General features: G+C 44.2%; 1 protein-coding gene across 5 annotated transcripts in view; it reads right to left on the bottom strand.

The window, feature by feature from the left end:
* Positions 1-21,763, bottom strand: part of THRA (thyroid hormone receptor alpha) — a 108,217-nt gene that overhangs the window by 56,602 nt on the left and 29,852 nt on the right. Inside the window, exon 1 of one of the 5 annotated variants that reach the window (XM_078609529.1) lies at positions 19,983-20,035. The exons of 2 other annotated variants lie outside the window; for them this stretch is intronic. The gene's annotated coding sequence lies outside the window, so the exon portion shown is untranslated. Of the gene's footprint in view, positions 1-10,825; positions 11,743-19,917; positions 19,937-19,982; positions 20,036-21,763 lie in introns of those variants that run through there. 2 more of the 5 variants (XM_078609538.1, XM_078609547.1) reach the window with 2 other exon arrangements.

The following is a 21,763-nucleotide window of genomic DNA, read 5'->3' as shown; positions in this document are numbered from 1 at the left end:
GTTGTGAGCTCAAGCCCGTATGGTTATTGGAGGTCCTGCAATACGAGCACAACTTTGTCTAAAAGCCCAGAATGTTTATACTCTTTGGTTCTTTCGGTAAAGTCACGTAGGTGAAAAAATATAATTTAAAAAAATAAAAAATAAATTTGTAAAAATAAGAATACAATTAAAAATAAATTTTAGTTATTTCTATTTTTATTTTATTTTAAATTTTTACTTTTATTTTTATTTTATAACTTTTTATTATATTTTTTCACCTACGTGACTACCGAAAGAACCAAAGAGTATGGATTCTTGCAGTCACGAAAACTTCAAATCTAGAATGAACCCCAGAATGTTTGTCCTAAAAAAAAAAATGGGCCTGCCACCCACCCCCTGCCCGGGCAATGGGATTGCGAAATGTCCACCCACTGGGCTGCCGAATGCCAACGGAGATGAGCACACCACCTGATACTCATTGGAGCCACGGAGACACTTTTGGCCCAGTTCTACGAGCAAGAGAACCATGCTTGGCACAAGGCCAGGCCAAAGAGCGATATCTCCTCACAAAAAGCTGGCCACACAACGAGATTTGCTGCTCAAATTGTAAATGCTGTGGCTCTACTCTCCGACACACCGGTGCGCTGAAGTAGCTAGTAACTAGTTGGCACGCTTTCTTCACGTTGCAAACCTTACTGAGTGGCTGTGTCGGGTGGTGGTGGGTTAACGACACATTTATATTTACGTGATCTAACCAAAAAAAAGCCTTTATTATGAATATCGGTCACGAAAGCCTACGTGTTCAACTAAATTTCTGTACGCGTGTATGTTGAACTTCTTTCGCACCGTGCTAATCGGAGGTGTGCGGGAAAGGACAACAAATTGAACGCAAAAAGCAGTTCTAAAAGGATGAGTTTTCAATCTAGATTTGAAAGTGCATTGCTCCAGTGGCATCCTAATATCGGAAGGAAGAGCGTTCCAGACGGCCGCAGAAGCACATCTGAAAGCGCGCGATCATTATTATGATTATCTAAACCGGGGTTTCTCTACGCAGCTGTCAGTATGCTCCTCTCTAACAGTCTTGAACAGCAGGCTGTCGGAACCCAAGAATTTAAAGTGTCGCCCTGCAGAAATGACCACTTCTGGGTCCTGTACTGTGGCACACTAGGACGCTGGCGACAGATCTTAAGTGAGTCACGACTCATATTGCCCCCGTACCTTAGGAGTTATGAAAACCAACAAGATTCATTCTAAATATAACTTAAAACATTTCAATTCACTTTGTACAATAATTAGCTATCCATTAATAAGATAAATAACTAAATAAAATTGTCCTGCTTATGCAGAATATGAATACATTGATCCACTTACAGTTTTCCAAAATAACTGTCTCTTCAAGGACCAGTCCTGCTATCATGTGTTTAATAGTTTTGTTTTTACAGTGGCTTAATGAGTACAACCATCTGTATTTACATAGAGCCCACCACTACCATTGTATTTCATTATAAAACCTATTGAATGCATAAAAAAGCATGAATATTTCCGTTACAAAAAAATATTCAGTTCATTTTAAGTTCAATAGAAAGACTTGTCCCCACCACAGCAATGTCGAATTTCCACCACTGGTTCTGCAGGGCTGTGAACAGGAGATGAACACCAAAGACTCAATGCTCATTTGAGCAGGAAGTCACTTTGCCATTGATTCCCTTCAAATGCATTGTTTCACGTTGAGGGCACGTCTCTCATCTGTGCTCTCTCTCTCGTGTTCCGTCTTGTTTGTTCTGTCCATCTACAGCAGTGGTTCTCAGAGGGCAGTCACTGGTACCACCAGTGTTGGTTTGCGACGGTCCTCCAGGTGGTCCGCGGGGCTGCGATGCATACGCAGGTTAATCCGGAAATAAACACATTCCTGCGGACAAAGCTAGTAGGAGCGTTGGGTTGCTCGGTCAATGACCAGGGTCAACGGCGGCGTGGTGTATTCCGCAAATATGGCCGACTGTGAGGGCGGGCACAAGCCGGCGTGAGTAGGTTAAACGTTGAGTTGTATAAGGGCACCACGGGGTGACCAGCCCCTCCCCACCCAGCCCCACCCCTCCCACCCCCCACCCAGCACCACCCTGCATACCCAGCCTGTCCCCCCCCTCCCCACCCAGCCCCTCCCCACCCTACCCTGATTACTCTAACCCTAAGATCTAAATGCAGCCCTAAGAAGAAGAAAAAAACTTCCAGCCACGTTTAAAAAAAAAATACTGGATGTTCCGGCAATATTAATCCTGCTGTATTAGTGGCCTTTAGAGAGAAGTGAATGCGTTTTGTCACCAGGGGTTGGGGGTGCTGGGTGTTCCGCGGAAATGTTTCCACAGGCTGAGTGGGTCCGCGAGCCAAAAAAGTTCGAGAAACACCTGACGTAGGGGGATAACACGCAAGGTGGCTATTGGGGCCTTCCCTCAACACATTTGTGGAACATCACGGTTGGGACACGATGGCTTCAAGGGATGCCATTTTCAGTTTGGTGGTTTTGACCTTTAAACTTGAGAATGTCTCCTCGTTATTGACTGTCTGGGCAGCTCAGTTATGGGTTGAAATCTGAGGAACATGTTGAGGGCTGCTGTTTTTTATTACTCAAACTTAGCTTCATTCGCGATTGGGAAATTGCTGGGCTGCATTTTTATAGAGCACGGACGCTGCCACACATGCAGAGGAGACGTTAAATGTCTGCAATACAAGCAAGATGAAAAATAATGTATTCTTGGATCAAATCTTGACTCTTAGTCGCGACAACTCAAATTGCTGGAGCACTTATAGTTTAATGCTTAATTGTAAATGCCGATGATATGAATATAATTTTCAGGCCTTGCTAAAGAGCTTGATCGATGAAGGCGGCATAAGTCACGGCCACATTTCATTGGTCAGTGAGGAGGTGGAAGGAGGTGGTGGACCAACGATGATGGTCACAGCAGGGAATCCAACTCAGGTGGTGGGGCTAATAGCACAGTGTGTTAACCAGTGTATCAGCGCGACAGCCAACACCATGTATTACCAGAAGTTGAACTGCATGAGAAAAGTTTCTGAACATGTATGCACAACTTTGTTTATATTTGAGTTTTCTGAAAGGAATGTTTGCTTCTCATACTCTGTATACATTATTTTAATTCACTTAGCCTGGCTTCTTTTTTATAGAATCTATTTCCCACAGTTGTCAACGTGCAAGACAAACAATTAAAAAGGTTCTGACGAACAACTCCATGTTACAAGAAGACAGCTTCACCATTCTGCAGCTGTAGCAAGGTGTGCTACCAGGCGCTGTCCCCTAACTTCTTACACTGGCACAGTGCAACAAAGCAGAGGCATTTTGTTTCCAAACCAAGCGTTTCAAGCATTTCACGTAAAATTAGTCCCCATAAAAATGTTTGATCATCATTATCATCACCACCATTACCATTATCATAACAAGCATCATCTTCAACAATCCACCTTCACAATACAGTCGCGCATTATGACGATAAATACAGAACTGCATTATGATGATTATTGTGATCACGTGCTGTATCGAGTGATCGAGGATAGATGTGCGTCGTGGATGGAGGAGTTCCACTGAAAAATGACGGGAAATATGCTGCAAACGTACATCTTGGAAGGCGTTACATCAAGGAAGGATGCTCACAGCCATTAAGTCTGCCTAGCTCAACAAATATCTGTGACCGCAGCATCTAATACGGCAGTTTCAACTCCTTCCATTTCAGATTTAATTGTTTTAGTTGATTGGCCCAACTGTCGACGACATTACTTTTTCTGTAGAATAAGACTTTCCCAGGTCTCCCTGGAAAGAAGAAAGTTGGACGATTCTCTAAATGCTTTTTTCATTAAAGGAAGCTGAATCTAAAATGTGGTCTAAGTGCTCCTGAAGCGCTCACCTGTTGGCAGTCATAAGTCTGGTGGTAATTCCACGTTCGTATGGTGGGGGCCAGTTTAATCAAATGGCAATTAATAAACATAACATAAGCCTAAACGTAAACACAAATGAGACCAAAGCATAAACACAAATGTGTGCAATGATGCAATACTCAATAATAAATAAGCAGGCAACTTAACTCCTTCATGCACTGTATCTGTCCCGCGACTTAAAAAATTAAAGTACGTATTTTTTCAATTTAAAGCTTTCGTGACTGCAGGGATTCATCTTCTTGGTTCTTTCGGTAAAGTCACGTAGAAGGGAAGTAATAAAATAATAAAAATAAAACAATAAAATAATTCTCACGACGTTTTGGCCACAACGCAAGCAGCCGTCTTCAGGTGAAGACCAGGTCTGTCGGAAAGACAGCTGCTTGCGTTGTGGCCGAAACGTCATGAGAATTTAATTTTATTATGTTTTATTATTATTATTTTATTATTTCCCTTCTACGTGACTTTACCGATAGAACCAAGAATACGCATTTTTTGCCCTTTCTGTCAACCACAAGGCCTTTAGGGAGTGCATAACGTCAGCAGCACCGGACCAACACCAGCAAACTCTGGACCGGTTTTAGCATACAGCGTCTCACCAGCAGTCAGACTTGCTTGAACCAATGAAAGTGAATGATGAAACAACCATTGTATCGTGAAATAATCACTGTACATAACAATGATTAAATATGACCGCTGAGTGTAAAAGAAAGTTGAGGGAGGGGGGGGCGTGCTGAATCTTGGCTCACACTTTTGAGCGGTTTCATCCAATAAGTCTGAGCTACAGGATGCACACCCGATGCAGCCTATCCCAGGCTCAGGGGCTGTTGGGATTCTATCACACAAATACAGCACGCGGTTACTACGACTCAACTGAGTCACATGACCAGACAAACCTGTACCTCAGTTAGGTGAAAACCGCCCAGTAATGATATATGACTGAGGAGTCCATGTGACTATCACCCAACTGCGTATCGCTCGAAATAATACAAAGTGGGAAACAAGTACACGCTTGAGTTATTACCGAATCACCTCTGCCGTGATTAGGCTTGTTGTGAGATAACTGGAAACCAATATCCGTTTTCAGAATCGATTGCCGATTCTGGAAGTGAGTTGCCGGCAATCAATCACGGTGGAATTTTAGGAATGAATGCGCCATTTTCCACTTGCAAACGCATACCTTCACGGCGTGGGGAGGCCCTCACAGCATAACGTGGCATTGTCGCCAGAGGGCCTTTACGGCGATGCTTGCGCTATGGAGACGCTGGCCTTTAGCGCGGGAATGTTTTATTTTCACCGCTGGCTAAGGGAAGACAATTATTGATGAGCCATCGCCGGCTGTGATGCACTCTTAATTCACACCAACGGTTCTACCTGTGGCATCTTGTGACGGCTGCAGTGCAAAGTTGCAAAGCACCCTGTGGACGAGTAGCTATGGGTAGCAGCTTGTTAAGCAAACAGACGCTTGTCACAGGGTAGGTCGGCAATGAACAGGCCGCGTCGAGGGGGAAAGTGGGTGGGCCAGGAAGCCTCTTTAACAGTACCTGAACTCGCTGTAAGAAGTATAGAGATCACTGGACAGTGATTTGCTTAAACACATCCATTTTTTTTATAGTTGCACGTGAAAATCATAAAATGTTTCCATGTAGCTAAGCCAGTCATTCAACTTTTTGGAATCTTTGCAACATAAGACCAGTGTGTTACTTGACAAATGCGCTTGAAACATTTCACCGGCAAACACCGTGCAGTGAAAATCCTTAAATCCGCAAAAATAAAATCCATGAATTCCAAAATTCATGGAGGCACCCACAGTTCACGGCAACTTGGGTCGTCCACAGGGGGAAATAGTCCAGATTGTTTTGGAAGTGGATAAAAACTCCTAATATCCACAAGGTTCTAATTCAAATATCTGCACCACGACTCGTCACGAGTGGCTCCATTCAGTGCGAGAGGGCCTTCCATGAGAAGCTCAGCGGGTGGCTGCAACGATTACGAACAACCTTTGATAACCAGCCAAGGATAGCTGCGTTTCTGTAAGGAACGCCTTGATATTCGTCAGCTCTCCGTGGTGGCAGAACACTTTGGAGCCGATTCTGATGCAGGGCCCTTCGTGACAAAATCCCAAGCAAGGGGTTGACGCAATTCACACGTTTCTAAAATGTTGAGCATTTTGGAGTCGCGCAACTAAAAACTATGAAAATCTCTGAAAGTCCACACATTTTCGCAGTAATGTATTTCGAGTATTTGGCTGCAATATATTTTCACGTGACGATCTACTTTGTTGAGCTATAATTTGTGGCAGGTCGCGTCTGTAAAATAGCCATATGGCTCAGTGCACCTTACCTAGTAAAATAAAAAGTTCAGTTTATCGCAGTGCATTGCAGACTTTAGTGCTTTCACTGTGTATATCTCACCAAATACAATATCCAAAAATGAAGACACTCACAATTAACCAAATGATTCAAAGAATGAGACTACTAAACAAATATAAATGCAATGCTGAACAGGTAGTCCTCTCCTTACGATGGAGATGCGTTATGACGACCCCATCGTAAGTCAAACATATCGTAAGTCGAAGATGGCCTAGCCTACCCAGGAGTCTTAAAGAATGGTGATAATTTAGCAAAACAGAGGAATTTACAGTACCGTACTGCATAAACTATATAATGTATGCATTTATTAATTACAATACTGTATTGCACAGTAGAATGTAAAGTAAAAAAACAAGGTCAATTCTTAGGACTACCTATATGAACTGCAATTTAATAGAAAGTTTTTTTCAGGAAACAATCCTATCTGCTATAAAAAAAAAAACTTTTAACATGCATTCGTACCTCGTACGCTGCTGCGTTTGCCTGCCGCGCGAAATTTAAAATATTTTACAATTTTGTCGTATCGCTATCGCCATCGTAAGATCGAAATATCTCAAGTCGGACCATCGTAAATCGGGGATTATCTGTACTGCATAATGGGATGCACTGTAAAGCAAGGAGAAAAAACCATGCATACACGTGGCCTCTGTAAGACTTTCATACATGCGTTTGTCCTTGCAATTAGTTCATCAACGCTAATAGTGTTACCCGTCCGGCCGCACAATGATATGACGTACGTAACATGTCGCATAACGTGCGACGTTGCAATATGACTACGTACATAATCACCTCATCTAGAGGGCATGGGAAGGGGACCTCAGCGGTAAGACACAAACGCCAACGCGAATCCTCTTCAGCGCTGAATTTTTATCTCCAAGTTCCAGGACAATGTGGCCACCTTTGTAAGTGGCGAGTCCATCATGGAAACAAAACTTTGCACAAACGTCTTATTCACATTGGATCTATCTTCTTAACAAGATATCATGCCCCCACGCTTCAGACAGACCTCCAGGACAGAGCTCACGCATTAACACGTTCAACCTCCGTGGGGGAAAGTGTTAAGGACATCCATAATGCAAAAACGATTAGGAGAAATCACTACTTCCAACCTGGCATATTGACTGGCTTCGTTTTGGCTAAAATTAGCCATCAGCCAGCGAGACAAGTTGTTTGCGCGTGTTCACTCAAATTAGGAGCGCGAACTACTGTACGTCCCCGTCCATGAAACTGAGAGGGTAGGTGCATGATCGTGCATATTGTGCATGTGGGTGCATGCCAAACTCACATTCATACGAGCCATCTGTTTGCATGTGTGTCCATCCAGGTGTGCCTTCAAACAATGTATTGGGTATTCGTTTACAATTTTCCAACAATTACCTGCACTTCTCGTACGATAATTGTAAATATTGGCCAACTTCAGGTGTTCTAGATATTTCATGTGCAGGGAGCCGTTAATGACAGACGCATGTAATCACTGGAAAAGAGTTACCGCTCTCAGAGCGGTACATGTGCCACTTTAAGTCCTTTGCAACTGGTAATTATCGATTGCAGAACGTTACTGCTAACCTTCTGTGCCCAGCGTGCTTGGTGTTTCACTGAAGGAATCGTCTAAAGAGTGAAGATTAATACCGATTAACCCTCCGATGTTTGCAGATGCTGTTGGTATTTTAAGCATGTCGCTAAAGTCAGCACTTTAGAATTAAATAATGAGTACGGTGATAAAAAAAATTAGTCATTTAACAGAGCCCATGGTGTCACTAATCATTGATGTTATAGTGGGTATCCAACACTCAACTGCAAGTTTCAAAATCCACAATGACAAATACACGGAACTTCAACAAGCTTCAGTGGTGAGGAACACCAGTTTATGTAAAATGTACATGGCAGCCTAAGCACGTCACATGTCCTGCAACATTAATAATTGGCACGTTACACGTGACAACTTTATTTGTTTGGCTGTGTCGGATCGTTACATAGCCTAGCCAAAATATCAACGATGAATTTGTTCTAGGATATTTTAACACTTGCAAGCAACCAGAACAGGAGGATTGGCATCACGGTGGCAAGATGTTAACCATCTAGCCTCGTATACAGGAAGTCGTGAGTTCGATCTCAACCCCGACACCTGTATATTTGCGAGTTTGCATGCTCTCCACGTGGTCACGTGGATTTTTCTCCAGGTCCTCCGGTTTTTTCCTCCACATTTAAAGGTAACGTGCGTTTTAGAGTATTTTGCTGCTATGCATGTGCACACGATAAGCCACTTTAGTTGAGCTATCGTTTGTGGCCAGGTATGTAGCTCAGTGGGCCTTACTTGGTAATAAAAAACAATTGTGAAATAGATGTGATGGTCGATTATACATCAGTATGTGCCTGCTAACGTAGGAAGAACCCAGCATGCCCAAAGAGAAGTGACAAGCAGGGTAACAGCACTCAAGCTCCAGACGTACGGAGGCACGCAAACCACTTGCTCCAAATTTAGCAGGACACACCTGAAAGAGCATTTCGAGATTTGGTGAAACTCTGCCTTTGTATGCATGTACAGTACGTTGAACTTCTTTCTTACCATACGGAGCCAACTGTGGCTCATCAGACATGCGCGGGGGAAGCAGAAACTAAACACAAAAAGCAGTTCTGAACAAATTAGTTTTCAATAGAGATTTAAAAGTTGCATAGATCCAGTGGCTTCCTCATATCAAAAGAGCGTTCCAGACGGCCACCGAAGCTCATCTGAAAGCGCGTGATGCAGTGACCGTCTTTGTTCGATGGCCAGCCAAAAGCCTTTGGTAATTATCAAGCGTGGTAGTAAACTAATAAGGATGATATTTCTACGATAACCGCTGCATATCATATAGGCAGAAACTTAATGATACCCAAGATTAATTATTAATGCACTTCACTCACTGCAGGAAGATAGCGTGGACACTCTGTGTGTAGGGTTACTATTTTCTAGTAACAGCAGGATATCCCAATAACCAAACTGCATGCAACTCATTGCATATATGCTCACAATAAAGTGTTGCTTGGGTATAATACAGCATACGCGAGACTATTCTGCGTCACGAGAAAACATTGCATGCACGGTATTCAATGCTTGTTTTGCTGCATTATTAATTGCTATAATTGCCCAGTTGATATCAGTTTAAAATATATATATACTTATGACCTATGTGTTTTGAGTGAGAACAAGAGACTTTTTACTGGGCAGTCTGGTTTTCTACCATAAGCAGAAAAAAAACGTTCGCTAAATAATCCAAGCACAGCTCTCCCGGTAAAATCTTGCAAATAGTTTTCACTGCATAAAGAACCCAATAATATTACCATTTAAATGTTTCCCTTAGTAACCTCAAAATACCATTTTTAACTACAGCATTTCCAAAAAAAGCCACTGAGGATTTGATCCGACTATTTGTGTTTACATCCCATCTGCCACAGAGTCTTTGCAGGCTGTGTTCTTGGTGGTGTACTATTACTGCTGTGCACGCATCGCCCCCCTTCCCCAACACATCCATTAACAGTTGTCACGATAATAGCTGACCGCACGGCTATCCATGCAGACAATATAAACCGCTCGCAGAACACTACGGATCACATTTATACTTGTATTGCTTTGCACAACGAGGCCCCTGGATTCACCGCGTCTGATTTATGTGCCTTCCATTATTGACACATGCTGTCAGTCCAGCAAGAGCCATCTTGGCTACGCAACATGCAGACTCAGCGAACTGAAAACAGCTCGGAATAAATGCGTCCCAATGTGAAGAACTCATCAGAGGCAACTGCTAAAGATACTGCATCGGGACCGTCACATAGCAATGTTTTACCAGCAAATTGCACGCTTGGCTGTTAAGCAGCATCAGACAGAAATATGGCAATGCTCTTACAAACGTAGAAAGGGGAGACGTCGGTTTAAATAGTGTCAGAAATAACCATTGCAATCGAGCAGTCTTCCAAGGCATGAAATGCTCCCCACAGATCGACTTTGCTCTGCACGAAGCGCAGAGTTTCATGAAGAGTGCGGAAGTGGGTTGGATAGTACTAGTCTCTAGTCCCTGTGGCCTGTCCCTCCCTCCACTCTCACTTGTTACCAACCAATTGACGCAATACAACGTGGGATGCCTGGGCACACGCCGAATACTGTTGTTGCGTGATTTATCAATGTATTTTTTGTTTTAGCGCATACTAAGATTTCGAGGGTAACTTCAGTCGGTTGATTACGTAGATTTGATTTGAAAATGTACCACTGGTGTACACAAGAAGCCCTTTTAAGCGCAAGCTCATTTTCCACACCGCAAGCCGATGCATGCAATCGCAGACGGTGTTCATATTCCCGACACGAGAGGGGATTTTCGATGTGACATGTCGCAATGCAGAGCATTACACGATGCATACAACATTACGTTAAACCATTGACATGAATGCATTTTAAATAAAGCAACAACGTTAACAACAGCAGTGAAGACAGACAAATTAAATGTATCGTCATACGGCATATAGAAAGCAAAGCGAGAGGTGAAAATGGTTTTACTCACTCTTACGCACTTGGATATAATGCAGCAATAGGCAGAGCGGAGCTCAAGTGAGCATTTTCCAAAGGTTGTTTGAACACGTATGTGGTTAATCATTGGCAGACACATATAAATATTGTACTTGAAACTTTACGGCGGACGTGTAAAACATGCCATTTTGGCCAAAACAAAGTACAACTTTAAACCACATTACAAATCAATTCAAATTTCACGTGACCGATAATACACCTGAACGTGCCGTTGTTCGAGATGTTTGGCCACCTCTCCGCGGAACGAGCGATGAATGGTGCATTCGAGAAATAATCCCAGAATAGCCTGAGAAAGCTCACGGACAACACACAAAACCCACGTGCGTGCCACAGTGAGGGTCAGTGCCCCATCGATTCCCAAGCCCTGGTCAGATCACAAGCCCAGCAGATTGGCCACCACTCACTGCATGACCAAATCTGTGCCATCCACTAAAAGCCAGCATTCAAAGCAATGTACCTATACAATGCGGAACTTTAACCACTCACTAGTCTGGGTTGCCAGCGGTTTGGGGCACTGTATCACGGCTCTTCTGAGCAGGGGAGACCACTGACTTTTGCGACGGATGTATTCGCGTGCCACTGGTTAAACGAAAAGATTTCAAGCCAATGTTGTAAGGCAGGAAAGGATACACGTGTATAGGTGATCTAGGCATTACATCAATCGTGAATGCTCATGACAATCGGAGACTTGTAAGTGTCAGACTGCGGTGAATTTATTTACGATGATTGCAGTGGCTTGGACAGACCGCAAATAAACATATAGATTTTATAATAAATACCTGAAGGTCACGTGGTTTTTTTGTGGCTTGGCCACACCCATATGAAAGTGGTTATGCTCCACACACACACTGATAAGCAACGCACCTGAGCGCAGCTGCACCTGCTGGCACGGACCTACCCCACAAAGCCCTGCCAATGAATAACAGGGCGGTCAAAGTTGAGGGTTTTGCCAGTAGCCCTCTGGATATATGCAGAGCTGGCAGGCGGGCAAGGCAGTGCTTTAATGCACTACTGAACTCTCCACAGTACTACAAATAAATGGCAATTAAAATACACACACGCACACTTAATAACAGCTCATAGCAACATTCTGCACCGATGCATTACTGACCGAATGAGGTTAAAATGTATTTGTAAAATGTTTATTTTTCGCAGCCGCTAATGGCATCCTGTGCTGTTATTTATGCTGTGGCTTTTAAAGTACCGCAGTGTCTGATTATAATAAGTGTCGGTAATTGTATGGATTTCATCGCACGTGTCGTAACATAACTTCAAGTGTGTTTAACGCTTCCTAAATGCATTCATTTAACAAAAAAAAAGAACACGTGCATCTCACTATGCTCTTGAAGGTGATGTTTTTGTTTCATGACGATACACATTTCATGCGTCTATCATATTTGCCACCTCTGTCCAAATAGCCCGAAATGTATCCAATCTCACCACTTTATCGGAGGCTATACTGGGGGTGAGCCTGGACAGTGTTTGGATGGGTGACCACCACCGTACATATCACACTCCTGCGGAGGGAGCTGGTAGGAACGTTGTTGGGTTGCTCGGTCAATGGCCAGGGTCAACGGCGGCGTGGTATATTCCGCAAATATGCCCGACTGTGAGGGTGGGCACAAGCCGGCGTGAGTAGGTTAAACGTTGAGTTTTATAAGGGCACCACGGGGTGACCAGCCCCTCCCCAATAAGCCCCTCCCCACCCTCCCCACCCAGCCCCACCCTCCCCACCCAGCCCCACCCCCCCCACCCAGCCCCACCCTCCCCACCCAGCCCCTCCCTCCCCACCCAACCCCTTCCTGCACGACGGACGGACACAATAATCCCCTGTGGGCTGGTGTAGCCAGGAGGTTCCTACCAGTAACATGTGTTATAGGCTTGCTGCAGGGCGAAGTTGTCAACAGTAGGCAGTGCAGCAGAATCCAGTGTCGTGCTGCACCATGATCCAAAGTCAATACCTCCCATGTGCACGAACACACACTGTGCCCGTGCGCAAAAGCTATGTCCAAGCAACCCCCGTGACCCACACAGCATGGGGAAGGCCCTCATCCAGCAGTGGATCGCACACATATCCTGACCTACATCTTCATGGAATACATGGCTTTAATATTCTAATAATTTTCTTTCAAATCACTTAAACACAGTCGACGATGCAAGTGCGATCTGTCAACATTTTTACTTTTCACTCTGCTTCTCTTACCTGCAGCACTTGCAAATAGATGCAGCTGATGTGTAACCTATACATCCATAATCTCAACTACATTAAACATTTCCTTGACGACATTTCACGTGACATACTTTCAGATCGATCAGATTTTTGTTTTATTTCCGGATCATCCAAAGCTTTGTATCTAGGCTGGATTTACAGATTAATCTGAAATTCTGGAACACATCCCTAATACCCGCACATTTTCTAAACTATAGACTGAAACATTTGCAAGGAATATCCTTTTTTTATTTAGTCTTCATCTGTTTGAACACATACATATGAGCCTGTCACTGCACAAGAACCATGTTTAATAATATTTACTGAGCATACCAACTTCCTCATTAGACATCACCTCTCCATGGCTATTCCTTCACCCGAGCATCCAACACCCACTATCACAATCAAATTTCCACCACACACATACGCACGTGTACAGCGTTGATTTTTATTAACTCACTGCTGACTGAAGACCACCCCCACTCGGGTATTTGATGGGTTTTACGACTTGTTTTTGGGGGGAATCGGTGTTGGAGAGAAGCGCAAAGTGGTCATGAAAGATACCGACCAAAAGAATGAACACGGGTTAGGAATCCAGCCGTACAAAACAGGAAGAAGGAATCATACTCTTAGGTTTTTCGGTAAAGTCACGTAGGTAAAAATAATAATAAATAATATAATGAAAGAATATTTATATTATTATTTCAATAATATTTTTTTATTATTAGTTTTAAAAAAATATTAATATTATTTTTTCAATTATATTATTTATTATTTATTTTTTTACCTACGTGACTTTACCGAAAAACCTAAGAGTATGAATCCTTGCAGTCACGAAAGCTTCAAATCTAGAAGGAAGAAGGAACCCTTTGAAGGCAAGGGGAAACAAACTCGAAGTGTGAATGTGTGTCAGGTGGAGGAGGAGGGATTATAAGGTCCCACTCCTTACACACAAAGTACTCGTCACTAATGAACCATAATCCCTTGCAGATCTCGTCAAGGAGCATAACCCATCACGCAAACTCCGGTCATCCTCGCAGCGGCTTTTGGGCTGGCCATCGAACAAAGACGGTCACCGCATCGCACGCTTTCAGATGCGCTTCTGCGGCCGTCTGGAACGCTCTTCCTGCCGATATTAGGAAGCCACTGGAGCTATGCACTTTTAAATATAGATTGAAAACGAATTTCTTTAGAACTCCTTTTTGTGTTTACTTTGTTGACCTTCCCCCCACCGCGGATTAGCACAGTGGGCTACATAGAGTGTGAAATAATTTCAACATAAAGAGAAGGACAGATGGGAGAGCCCCTTTCCAATGTAATAGTGTGTTTCAAAATTTCCTTGCATTCATTGATGCCTTGGTGATGAAAGTGGAAGCCACGTTGCAGAGGAGGAACATCCCAACAAGACAGGCTGACAATGTCGTGGGCATCTTATCAAGGAAAGGGCTGAATGTGAGAAAGAACATCGGTCCAACTTGCATTACATTCACATTTCAGGCTGCGGCGAGTAAATGCAACAATGTGCAGGATGAGAAAGAAACGCACGGTAGTACCCCTGTTTACGTCGGTGATGCGCTCCTGAAAGGTGCGACGACGGATATAAAAAATTAACCTGTAAAAACAAAGTTTTTCACTATAAATCCTTTATATGCGTGGTGGCTAGAGTCCTCTCGTCCTCTGGCTTGAGATGGCTGCCACCTATGGGTCAGATGATTGCTTGGCACCATTAAGCAATTGGTAATTACATATAATTTTTTGTTCCTAAAAAGTGTAAAATTTTTGAAAACAAATTTCACGAAAATTAATTGTCACGCACAACGAGTCTGTGTGCAAAATGTCAGCTCGATTGGATCACGGGAAGTGGGTAAAAAAACGACCGAAAGATTTGCACGGTCGTAAGCGCGCAAGCAAGCAAGCGAACCTAATATAAAGGATTTAAATAAAAAACGACCGAAAGATTTGCACGGTCGTAAGCGCGCAAGCAAGCAAGTAAGCGAACTTAATATAAAGGATTTAAAAATGACATAAACCAAAGCAATATTTCCAAATCGCCAAAACGCTGTACGTAGATAGTTTTTTGTACTCTACAGTACAGAACTTTTTTTCATGTGCGGCGCAAAGTAGTTTGTGTGTACAGGGTAGGTGGAAGCGAAGGCTGAGGCGACAGATACGAGAAAGGACGGATGACGCCGTGGTCAACGCAAGTGTGGGGGGGTTGAGGCGACGCAAATCAGGTCGCGGTGTTCAAAAAGCGACGACACATTTGCAAAGCGATGTAGAAAGGGGGAAGACGTAAAACTGAGGTATTACTCTACCCATCTTGATTAGAAGCTTTCGTGACTGCAGGATTTCATACTCTTAGGTTCTTTCGGTTAAGTCACGTAGATAGGAAAATAAATAAAATAAAAAAATATTAGCTCATGACGTTTCGATCGCAACCTAAAGAACCTAAGAGTATGAAATCCTGCAGTCCCGAAAGCTTCTAATCAAGATTGAACCGCCTCTACGGGGAGGTTTTCCACACAACTCGGACATAATTTCAAGCGAGAAGATGGATGCAAAATTTAGCAATCTTTGGAAGGACGTTGATCAACCAGGTAAAGTGTTAACTGCTGTGTTAGCCGACTCTCTGAGTTGCATTACATTTCTAAATGATGTTAATTTTGATATCTAAGCTTCCCTGTCACATTTATTTTCTCTCTCTCACCAAAGCCCTATTTGAATTGTATCCCCACCCTCTCACCCCTTTGCGGCCTCCCCCCCCCCCCCCTCTATATAATGCTTCGTCACAGAGGCATGTTTCTCTCATTTACCGGAGGACCATCACTTATTGTTGCGTTCAAAACGTCGTGATTTATTATAATAATAATAATTTTCCTATCTACATGACTTTATCGAAAGAACCTGAGAGTACTCTACCTATGTTTGATTTTAGCGTCCGGGGGTCTGGCGGCGGGACACCGTCAAGGGTTCGCGTGAAGTGGATCTCCAGGGTTGAGAGCGCGCGAGCGTCGAAGACGAGTGCAAGTTGACAGAGTCGTGAGGGCGACGGCGGCGAGACTGGGGCAAGGCGGCCGTGCTTCCAGTCTCCGCTGGTCTCTGGTGCATTGCGTAACTGCGTAGAAACTGACGAAGTGGTGGGAGAAAGGCAGACAAAGGCCTGCCGCTGAAAACAAACACAATCTGATTGCCGACACACCTTGCGTAGCCAACCGGACATGCGGGGGAAGGACAACAAACTCAACACAAAAAGCAGTTCTGAAGAAATTAGTTTTCAAAAGAGATGTAAAAGTGCATGGCTCAAGTAGCTTCCAAATATTGGAATGAAGAGCGCTCCAGACGGCCGCAGAAGTGCATCTGAAAGCGCCGCGCGATGCGGTAACAACCGTCGTTGTTCGATCGCAAGCCAAAAGCCTCTGCGAGGATGACCGGAGTTTGCGTGATGGTCAATGCTCCTTGAAGAGCTCAGCAAGGTTATGATGGGGTGATATTAAAAAAGAAAACTAACAACCCTCCACTCTGAAAAATAACCACTCTACCGTGTTGGCTGTCTCTTCCTGTAAGAAAGTGTTCTTGTGACCCCTTTGCATGTTGTCATTTACACATTCTGTACCACAGCGGGGTGATTTGAGGTACCGAAGGTTTGTGCAATTAATTGAATTTAATCGTCTGATCTTTCAGTGAGGTCAGTTGATAAGCGCTGGGCCCCACCGAGACTGGCGTTTGTCACGCTGATCTTAACAAGTCTTAACTGGTAGCCAATGACGAGCGATTCAGCTCTTCTTGACGATTCCAACTTGCAGGAGAGGCTGGGAAAGGGGGGGGGTGGGGCAGGCACTTGACCCAAGATTGACAGACTGCGCCAACTGTGAGCTCACCACAAACATAATACCACGTGTGATTGTGAGGTACCGAGTACACCTACACCCTTGAGTTGTGTATGTGAACGTGAAACTCGAGTACCCCGAGAGATGCCCAATTGCATATGAAGGCAACGTTCAAAGCTCCGCACACGTATGCCTTTCACCGCACTTGCTGTACTGCCATTTGCGCACCACCTCACAACCTGGTGGATTTGGGATTGCAATACGCTTGCACACAATCCACCACCCCTTGCCTCCAGAGTGCTGGATTGCAGGCGCGCACCACCGCACCCGGATGCATGTGAAGTGTGTACGATGCCTGCTCTAATGTGCTCACAACCAGAGCACATCGCTGCAACGTACGTCACCTCATCAACCCAATGCACTGCTTTGAACTGCAGTAAAAGCTTTTGCAGACATCAATTCCGTCAGACACGATTGTAGCATGTTCTACGTGAAGAACACTTGCTGTACCATTGTTTCGGGGATAGAACTAGATGAACACCGCTGTGCGTTTTTTTTTATTTAATCACCTACCAGCGGGTGCAGGGACACCCACACTGCTTGCAGGGACACGAATGAGTGCTTCTGACAAACAAGCCACACTGGCAAAAACACAAGGAACTCGCCAAACAACAAGGTCCGTTGAAGATAAATGTGAAAAGAGCCAACGCTAACGTAACGCGTAGTCGGATTTCGCGACCACTATGACGATTCACGATTGATTTGTGGGTCAGATTGACGGGTGAGTAATTAAACACATTCCTGCGGAGGGAGCTGGTAGGAACGTTGGGTTGCTCGGTCAATGGCCAGGGTCAACGGCGGCGTGGTGTATTCCGCAAATATGCCCGACTGTGAGGGCGGGCACAAGCCGGCGTGAGTAGGTTAAACGTTGAGTTTTATAAGCGCACCACGGGGTGACCAGCCCCTCCCCACCCAGCCCCACCCTCCCCACCCAGCCCCTCCCCACCCAGCCCCTCCCTCCTCACCCAGCCCCTCCCTGCACGACGGATGGACACAATAATCCCCTGTGGGCTGATGGAACCAGTGGGTTCCTACCAGTACTGTGTGTCGTACACCCTCCTCCACCCGACACGACCAATTAATAAAGTTGCCACGTGAACATTTATTACCCCTTCAACTTCACATTGTTAAAGGTTGTGGTTGCTCTGCAACACACCGGTCAATAACTTGTAACGTTTTGTTCCCCTCGTGAGAACTTTATTAATTGGCTGTGTCAGGTGGAGGAGGGATGCACGACACATATTTTGCTTAATGAGGCGATCTAAGCCAAAAAAAATCCATTACGAATGAAATTTTAAAAAAAACCTTGCATGCAAGCGCTTGCACATGCATTTGGAAGCTCATTCGTTGAATGTTTGTCGCAAATAACAACGCAGATACCAAAACATAATTCGATTGTCACCATTGTACTTCTGAGCAATGCAGATTCACTGTCTCAATGATGACACAATTAAGGGGCTACAAGGGCCAGAGAAAAGTGCTCAAATGACCCATTGGCAGCAAAGCGTCAGCAGGTTCAAATGTGTAATTTCCACATTCCTATGCTAAAGTTATTGGGCCAGAGAGCAATGGGTGGGGTTGATGTCCCAAGGCTGTGTGGTAGAACCAAAAATAAAGCGAGGGGGTCACTCTAAATTCACTGTACTGTTTCTAAATTACACTCCCACTGAAGTGTGTTGAGTGTAACTAAATGTCTTTAATGGTCTTCTTGGTTCTTTCGGTAAAGTCACGTAGAAGGGAAATAATAAAATAAAACAAAACATAATAAAAAACGATTGTATTTTATTATTTTATTATTTCCCTTCTACGTGACTTTACCGAAAGAACCAAGAAGATGAATCCCTGCAGTCACGAAAGCTTTACATCGAAAGTCTTTAATGGTGTTAATTACGAGAAGAATGACAATGTGTGTATGTCGAACTTCTTTCGCACCGTACGTAACCAACCGTGAAAACCGTGGTAGTGTTAAGCGGACAGTTGATAGGGCTGGGAACCACTGCACGAGACCATCTCCCACCACCGAACTAAATCAGAAATCAACAATAATCTGCTTTGATATGGGGGGGGGCATGGGGCTCAAAAGAGGTTCCCACCAAAGAATACGCTATTTGTATTGCGCCGACGAGCAGTACCGCTGATTGTGGGAGGAAAGAGCTTCGCTACTCCGGCACTCCGTTAAACATTCACAGATTACAGGGGAAGTGCAGTCATGTGACTAGTGGCTAAATGAATTCACGATAAATTAGCGGATGAGGTTACCGGTTTTTCTGAGAACCAAATGCTTGATATCCGATTCTAAAATTTCGCAAAAATCCTTTTCTACTGATAAATCACACCAGCACAGCTAATCTGAGCAGATGCAACATTTATCAATTGCTAAATATCTATGATTATTATTTTTTACCTTACCTCCGCATATCCTGGCACATTCGCTCCTGCAGCTCCAAGTTAGCGCGGCGCACTTCAACGGATCGCGGTCTGCGATCCGCAAATCATTTTCGATCCGCTTAAAAGGGGCAGTTGTGAACTGCCAATAATCCGCAAATTACCGGGTCCTTGCAAACGACTGGATCATGGATCTTCGGATTTCTGCTGTATATTCATAACAGGGTAAAAAAACAGGCACTATACGTGCTGTCGCACAAACGCACACACTCTGGCCGCATGTCTTCGTTTTAACGGTGCGCACAATGCACCAAAGCGTTTGGCATAAAGAATTTAACGCCGTGCGACCGCCCGCAAAAGATTGTTGCTTAAAATCACGGGCATTGTTTTGATTGAAACACTTCACGCTGAACTGGATCTGCTGGTTTATCTGAACCAACATCGGCCGGTGACGATGCTCAGTGAAGCACTGTACAGTACTTGCATTCCAAATATATTTTTAAAGTCAGGATATTTTAGTCACTATTTACAGCATATGCTCCGCTGCTCGACACACTGTAGGTTATATTTGTTATGCAAGCTCACATTTTTACATCAGTCAACGCCGAGCATGATCCGTCAGACACGCTCGCACACGGATTCCATTGCACCTGAAGCTCCGCCTGGACTTTGGGTGCATGCGTCTTGCGTGCCCCGTTGCCGTCTGGACAAGACACACGCACGCAGGCGCGATTGATGTTACTCAACGCTCCAACACGGGCTGAATTCCTCCGGCCTTCAGCAAACGTCGCTCTTTTACCCCGAAGCGCCAAGGCTGCGAGTTGCGTTTGCCGACGGCACTTGTGCAGGATGACTGTTGAAGGAGGCCGCAGAGAAAGAATATGAACCGATGACGAAAAGACATCAACTCAAGTGGCCTCGTGCAGGGCACAATGTACGATATTGGAAATAGCGCAACAAGAATTCGTCGTACGAGTGAATTTTTTTTCTTTGCCTGTTGTGTACGAATCGAGTTCCAGACGCACGACATTGATGCAAGAACAATTAATTACAGTGCCGTGTAGCAGCTCCCACAAGGATGTGTTTTTATGGGTTTTTTCCTTGTCAGGCATTAGGAGTGACCCCCGTGTCACTGCTTCGCGCGGTAAAGACGGCCGCAAAATTGGAGATGAAATAAGACGCACTGAGGAGGAGCACAACTCTACTATGGAGCAGAATATATGTTGATATACCCAGGGAAATCGGCAACAGACTCATGACATTGAAAGTAAACGAAGCCCATAATGAGGCAACATTGCCTTAAGTGCAGGAGATTGATTACAGCACTGGACGCATGGAGTGGGTGACATTCCTCCAGCAGTAGATATAAACTGAATAATGATGATGATAATAATGATGAGTAAGTCTCATTATTAGCTATGTGACTTAATAACAATGGGTTTTTTATATTTTTGGAGTCGCATGCCTAAAAACTCCTAAGATATAAGATGTTCTGTGAATGTTTACCACAAGCTTTACGAGTAACTATCAAGGTGCATTGTGGATTTTGTAATCGGCTAAAAGCCCCCCCCTACCCCCACATCAATGCGGATTTTAGATTTTTGGAATTTCGTCCAATTTTGAGCGACAAGAAATGGACTTCTGTTTGCTTTCAGTACATGGTGCTCAACGTCCCCATGCTTCAATGGGCATAGAGCAATGCTCATCCCCAGTGGCAACTCTGAGCTCGTGCTGGCAATACCACATTTCTATGGTGGGGAAAGTCTATCCATAGGACAACCACTGTTGATGCAGTTTTCATAGACAGCTGCGCGACGATGTCTTAACATCAATCATCTCGCCATTTGTACCACAACCTCTCATTACAAAAGGTCGTTAAACTGGACAGCCCTTGCCTAGACGTGAACAGAATTCGTTGAAACCAGAAATAGGCCGCTTACAAAAATGCGCTCACACACGATGCAATCGTACAAAAGGATAGAAAGTTACAAACAATACAGCGAGGCTGCAATCTAAAGGCTCATTTCCTAGAATGTGCAATTGAAAACATTCTTGCACTTAAGTGCATGTCACAATAATCATCACCATCCACAGCCGTTAAACAATAAAGTAATCACAATTATTTGCATTGTGCATTAGTGCTTTTACAACACTCCACATATATGGTTCGATTTTCCACGAAGGGCAAAATTGCTTCCAGAAAATAATTCAGCACTGTACAATGCACACATACACACAATTCGGCGTGCTAAGCTAGGGGATACACTTTGCACCGAGTGCTGAGGGACACTGCGGATAATTATACTCTTCTATCCTTGAGCATGATGGCAATATGTTCAGGAGCTAAATGCCAAGAACGGTGGAGGTCTTCAAGCCACGAAAGGGCTTTCGAAGAGAGTTTGTGACATTTTGCCATTCCACCATTGAAGGA

Source organism: Lampetra planeri, chromosome 2 (assembly GCF_965212315.1).
Source record: "Lampetra planeri chromosome 2, kcLamPlan1.2.h2, whole genome shotgun sequence".
NCBI classification, from domain to species: Eukaryota; Metazoa; Chordata; class Hyperoartia; order Petromyzontiformes; family Petromyzontidae; genus Lampetra; species Lampetra planeri.
This window is presented reverse-complemented; position numbering and strand designations above follow the sequence as displayed.